Source organism: Phyllopteryx taeniolatus, chromosome 22 (assembly GCF_024500385.1).
Source record: "Phyllopteryx taeniolatus isolate TA_2022b chromosome 22, UOR_Ptae_1.2, whole genome shotgun sequence".
NCBI lineage: Eukaryota > Metazoa > Chordata > Actinopteri > Syngnathiformes > Syngnathidae > Phyllopteryx > Phyllopteryx taeniolatus.
The window spans coordinates 5,619,384-5,626,104 of record NC_084523.1 but is presented as its reverse complement, the minus strand read 5'-3'; the positions used below and the strand labels follow the sequence as shown (position 1 = coordinate 5,626,104).

Genomic DNA, 6,721 nt, shown 5'->3' with positions numbered 1-6,721 from the left:
TTAAAAGTGACAAAAATTGAATTGGCCCACTGCAGTTCTCAGTGGCTCAATTCATTTGTGTTTTCATGCAATTTTTTTCCATCAAAAAAGATTCTGTTGTAGTAGGCCTGCTGGCTTTCTTGCTTGGTGGCTAACGCAGCCCTCAAAGTTCTAGACTAGAGGAAGTCAACATGAGATTCCCTCACACACCGAAAGCAACATTATCAAAACGGCGCCTTATTTTTTCAAGCAGCTAGTACAGCAGGTTCTGTCAATCCCTTGGCGGACGGTATGCCGGTTGTCGGTGACGTCCCCGCGGGTAGGCGCCTCTTCTGAAGCCGAGGCACATCGGGAGCTGCATTTGCACATCGGGTTCGTCGGAGGCCTGAAAAATAGGCGGCGTGCTGCATATAAGTTATCGAGGCGATAAGGCTTGCGTGAGTTTTGGGGTTTAGTAAAAAGCAGTCTCCCCTTTTTGCACTCCAAAGACAACAAAGGAATTCCCACAGGATAACGACCACTTCTGCCTACCTGCATACACTCGCTCCTGCCTCACTGTTTCATGTACACACACACACACACACACACAACTTCTATGATGTAACACACCTGCAAGGCTTTCCAGACACACATACACCACCACCACTACCTTACATTTCTGGAATATTTTTTTTCCGCACTTTTGATTCACTTTCACAGAGGAAGTTTTCGCGAATGCGTCCCACCCTTCACTTGTAACGTGTCATGCGCATCCATTCTCGAACCGCCCCTCGAGTGTCTCCGACCAAAGGTTTGCCGCGGCGCCCTCCTCTCCGGATGAATCTTATTCCCTCAGCTGGCGCTTTCCAAATAATTGCCCGGTTTCTCCACAAGTACAGCTTCCTGGGCTATGCCGGTTCACAGATTTAATTTGTGAGTAAATAGATTTTCTGCTGAGTTTAAAAGGCACCGTGCCCGTTAGGAGGGTGGGGGGTGTGGGTTGGTTTGGGGAAATACATTTTGGCTCTTTCAGAAATCATTAGAGAAGGAAGAGCTAGTTCATGATGCAGAACAAGCAAACAGTGCTGACCTGACAACTTCTCCGACTTTGGATTTCTTCTCACTTGATGTGGCAAGTTTCTCACTTAACAAACTGCGATTAAAGGTTAGAAAAGGAAAGCTAGATAGAAAATAGTTTGAACACGAAAAAGTCCAATAGTTTCACAAAGCACGAAAGGTATTGTTTGGATGCTGTTGGTCAGTGTAATGGAAATTTACCAGAACTGCTATCCAGATTTGTACGTTTTGAAGTGCAAGTAAACAACTGAGATAATGTATTTGGACAAGTGGCACAGCCTCTTATAACTGGGGATGTGGCTGTATTCAGAATTGATGACATAATCACATTCAAATTCTTGTTAAATGGCAGTCAGCACACACTTGCCATCATTTAAAGTGCCTTTTTTTACTTCTGAATTATGAACAGTTCCAAGTTTGAACTGTTCGTAATTCCCCACACCTTGGAACTGGAGCCTCAGTCAAAGCAGAGGGAAAGATGAACACTTCCAAATACCTCTCAGTGTTTGCGCAACAAAGCTTGAAAGGAAAAAGGCAGGAAAAGACAACTAGAACAGCTGCACTTTATTTGGGGTCTAATCAGAGGCACTTTTAATTGTAAAAGTTTTGAAATGATTTTTCTTGGTCTCATTTTTTACATCACAGAAACCTGTCATTTGAACAGATTTTTGAGTTTGGAAAATTTTGACAGACTGTAACTGACATACTGTACAGTAAATATACTACTACTACTACTACTACTACTAATAATAATAATAATAATAATAATAATAATAAAACACCTGCACATACTGTACTTGTAAATGATTATTTACTATTCTGGTTTTTTCTTATCTCTGTACAGATAACTGGAAAATATACATATACAGTACTCGGACTCAGAATCTGCATGTACGTAAAATAGATGTCGTATTTGTATGGTTATGAATTTTAGATTGGTTTACAATGCCTTTAAAGCTCTTTAGGATAACCTCTTTTGAGTGACTCGATAAACTGTAGTTTTCGCACGTTTTCTTTTTAATTACAACATCATTCAGCCTTCATAGTTTAAAAATATACGCAAGGCAAGTAACATAAAAAATATCTTTACAAAATTAAATGACAATTTTTGGATGAATTAACATTAGTTTGGCTGAGATATCAAATCTTCCAATCCACTTGTTAGCTGATAAAGTGACTCAAGTTTGACGTCTAGACCTCGATAAGACAGGCCTCATCTAAGCTGCACCTAGAGTATGCGCAAACTCTTTAAATATTCTTGTGTAATTATTAAAAGAGAGATAGAGCCACGGTCAGTTGACCTGCAGGCTTACAGCTGTTTGTAGCGATGCAGGATGAATCCCAAGAGACTCCGCATGGTCGCTCTGAATATTGAAAAAAAATAAATATTTTTTTTTTCTTCCCTGAAGCATCAAATAGTCCGTTGTTGGATTCATCTGATGAGAGCTGAATGGCCGAGAACTTTAATAGGTACAGTATATCAAGAGCAGCGTTTGGAGGAAATAAGCGATAACAGAACAGCCGGGCTGCCTTTTGTGAAGAGCGAAATATAAAGGGATCGTCTTTGAAAATAATAATAAAAGAAAAAATACCTTTGGAGAATAAGCCAATTATAATGAGATAAAAGAGCACTAAAAATAAGGTGGCGATGAAGAGGGGTACTTGTGTTCATTCCTCTTCGGCACGGACTCCTCAAGGTTAGTGTTATTTGAATGTAAATTGTCATAATACTCAAGTCTTAATATTTCAAATTCTTTGATGACCATAAAAGAATGACTCATCTCGCTACGTTAACAATTCCTCACGCTTGAAAACGAACTGATACAATTATGTCCTTCTACGTTGCCCAGTAGCTTGCCTCAAGTAGCAACACTCGACGCTGCGATTATCATTTGACAAAAAAACATTTTTAATTACAACATTAAGTGAGGTTCTGGAGCCAAAGCACTCAAACATGCATAAAATGTTCAGCGGCAGGTAGATAATGGGATTCCGTGTCAACAAACACTTGAGAGTTTTTAGTCACATCAAGTGCAGGAGGGGGGAATTCAAGAGGTGTATTCACTTATTTATTTTTATGTGGCTTTTATATGTTAAGGTTTACTTTTTAAACCAACTCATTTGATTGCTTTGGCTCTCGCAACCTTGTTTCATATAACATCTTCTAATGCTAAGGTAGTCTTGCCTCCCTATTTCTTGAATAATTCATGATCCGCAATCCAATAGTATTGGATTGGATGAGGGTGTGGGGGGGCTCAAAAAGTTGAATCACAAAACATCACATTCTTTCATCTCATGAAATTATTTTATTTATTTACCCCCCAAACCCCAACCCCCGCCCCTGCAAAGAGCAGGGGTCAATTATGATCCCTCTGGCATGAATAAAACACCGAAAGGCTCCAAAACCTTAGGAGATTTTCTTCACCTGTGTAGATTATTGACACTTACTCCATCCCTGTAAGAAAAAGGACCCTTTGTCTGTGGTCTCCTGCACTGTTAGTGTCTCAATCGCCTCTGGGTACAAAAAGAGGCCTAATTTGCACTGGTCTGTTTTGGGGCCAATTATTATAATACCACATGTCCTGGAAGCACAATGAAATAGAAAACAATAAAAAAAAAAAAAAAAGGGGCCCGAGCACTGTCATGCATGTTAATATTGCGCTTGTTAAAGATGCATTTTGTTTGTTTTTGTAATTTGCAGGGTTTCACCTTATCCTGTTTGTCGTCCTGTGCAGAGCCTTGCTCATCTATTCTGATGGAGAAATTTCAGTGGATATAAAAAGTCTACACACCCCTGTTCAAATGCTAGGGACCTATAACCTGTGCAACGCAATTGAAAATAACTATTTTACTTTTTTGGGGTTAATTTAGTTTTAGTATACTCTTAACTTCCCTTCGCACTTGTATGACAATTCTTGAAATGTTACTTACAGGGCACATATTATGTAAAATTGACAATTTATTGGTTGTACCACCACTTGAAGTGTAAAATAAACAACTAAGTCAATCTGTAATCTGCCTATTTTTGAAAATGTGTTTGTTGCTTCAATTAGCAAGTGGTACCATTAGTTTGCAGTCTGAACCCAGAGGGATGACACACTACATCAAAGCTGGGAAATTGTCAGAAATCTGTCTCCTATACAGTTAATAAATGTTTAATGATGGCAACAATTCACTGTGGAATGAATGGAAGGGATTTACCAAAAAATAGAATAGAAATAGAAAAAAATTGGAAGTCAACAAGTGAAATTAGGTGCAAAGCAGTATTTGACTTTTGCATCACAGTAAACGTGAAATCCTCATGATCACCAAGTTGCTGCCTCCTTAGTCTCACTCTCAAAGTGGAATCAATGTCAGAACATATTGCATTACATTTTTCATAAAGTGTGTAAAATTGCAGGCACTTTAATAAAGTAGAGAGGTTCCACTCTGGGATCATGAAACTCTGCCAAGGTCTAATGTAATATGTCTTGAGAATTTAATGAAAATGTCCAGAGACACTCACCGGTGCTTGTGAATTAATTCATATGAATATTTGCAATCATAACTACCTGTTTGATTGACATTCATGATGCGGGTATGTGTTATGAGAGTACCGGTTTTATAAACAGAGATCTTCACATCATTGTAATCTACTCAAGTGACAAGGCTCACGATCATTTCTCAAAGGAATACAAGATTCCAAACAAGTATACACTTCATTACGCAAATTAATGTAACAACCCAAACCAATTAGAACATAACCTGTTATGAAACAAATTATGGCTGTATGGATTTTTTTGTGATTTTATGTGCCTTGGTGTTTCTGGCCATAAATCGGGCCTTCCTTATATCAGACTAGATTGTGGTAATACTTCTGTTTGACTGATACTAAGTATTAGAATTTGACTTCATATGCACAAAATATGACACAAAGTTCTCTAAAGCCTTGCCTTGTGCCAACACTAGATGTCAGTGTTCTCGCTGCACCGTCAACCTTGCAGGTAATGTGAAGAACAAGCGGTCTGGGAAAAGCTCCTGAAATGCATCTTTTTTCTTCTTCTTCTTCATTTCACCACTCCACACTTGAAAGTGCTCCGTCTTCCACGGATTTCACACTTTCGCCTCCCTGCGTCACGACCTGATTACTGAGGGCATCACTTTTATCTCGTAATGAGCCGCAAACCGCTGAGCAGTTTTCTTTCTCAAGGAGCCGCACTCGGATTGTCAGTGCTGTGTATTTCTCGTGACTTGCTGCCATATTTTTGCTTTCAAAAAAACAACTTCTGCACTCATACAAAGGCCATTTTGTACCCCCCGCCCCCCAAAGATCAATAAATACAAGTCACTCTACATTTATATTTAAATAGATAAAATAGATAAAGTTAGCCTGTTTTGGGGTGCTGGTACTGTCTCAGGGAAGTGAGCCACTGCTCACCCCGCCCCTATTGCCAAGTACAGCATTCGTGACTGTGATGCCAGCGGAAGTGCTAGCATCACATAATCGTGCTGGCATATTTGCTTCTACGAACCCAGAGTGGGAAGAAAAAAAGCAAACACCCAAGATCATCATCATTGAAGATCAACTGCACAATAGAAGCTATTTTATGGGATTTTTTTTTTTAATTTTGTCCCGCATTCGAATGGACATTCACCGGCTGAAAGATACATGTTTTTATTTTATGCTTTTCTGATTAGATTTTTTTAAAAGTATTTTTCCTACTATAAAACTTTTTTAAAAAAAAATCTCTTTACCGTAGAAAGCACTGAGTCCTCGATTTACGACGGAGTTCTGTTACTGTTCGTTCGAATGTGTGCTTAAGTTGGAACGCGTCGTAGTTCACCAAACCACTAGTAAAAGTCACTTCGAGGCCAAAAATATGTATGAAAAACATTATATTTTTTAGTATGGCATGTAACGGCGTATGATTACACCACGGTGCCGTTCGTAACCTCGAAATATCTCATAAAACGAGGATCAGCACAACGAGGAAGCACTACAATTTTGAAAGTTGGCAAAAAAAAAAGAAGAAAAGCAAACAAACAGTGAGCCAACCAATCAGATTGCGTGACATCATCGAAACCGGAAAACGGAAACCCAACCCGAAAAAAGCGCCTGGATTCAAAGTGGAGACGTTAAGACAAGGTAAAATTCCTGTTACTGAACTAATAATGTTTATATATCTATTTTTAACATTTGGGAGGAACGGTTCAGTCGCTCAATCCTAACATATATCCACAGTCTACAAAAAACGCCTTCTATTCTGTACTGTCATGCTTCGTGTGTACTCATAAAACAACATACAAAATGTGTGATGTTGGAGAAATAGGGTGGTAATTATCACAATATACACCAAAATCCTCATTCAGGCAAATTAACAACAACCTCTACAAAGAAAGTAGTTCTGTTTACGTGATTGGAAATCACGACTATTGGTCAACTGTCGTAAACAGATGATAGAGATAACAGCTGTATTGATAATGCGGGAAAATGAGCTTTGAAGAAAATATGTCGATATGCACTATTGATGCATTGTTGTTTCTGACAGCAGAGATCCCGTGATTGTACATTAGTGTGTTTCTGTCCAGATAAGCGTGTCATCAAATCAGCCCATTATTTCATGGCTATATATATATATATATATATATATATATATATATAATTGTGTTGTTCATAAAACTTCACACATCATTCGACACTTTAATA

General features: G+C 38.7%; 1 protein-coding gene across 1 annotated transcript in view; it reads left to right on the top strand.

The window, feature by feature from the left end:
- Nucleotides 1-5,534: 5,534 nt before the first annotated feature.
- arhgef39 (Rho guanine nucleotide exchange factor (GEF) 39) overlaps nucleotides 5,535-6,721 on the top strand; it is a 31,623-nt gene continuing 30,436 nt past the window's right edge. Inside the window, exon 1 of the mRNA XM_061762514.1 lies at nucleotides 5,535-6,160. The gene's annotated coding sequence lies outside the window, so the exon portion shown is untranslated. The remainder of the gene's footprint in view (nucleotides 6,161-6,721) is intronic.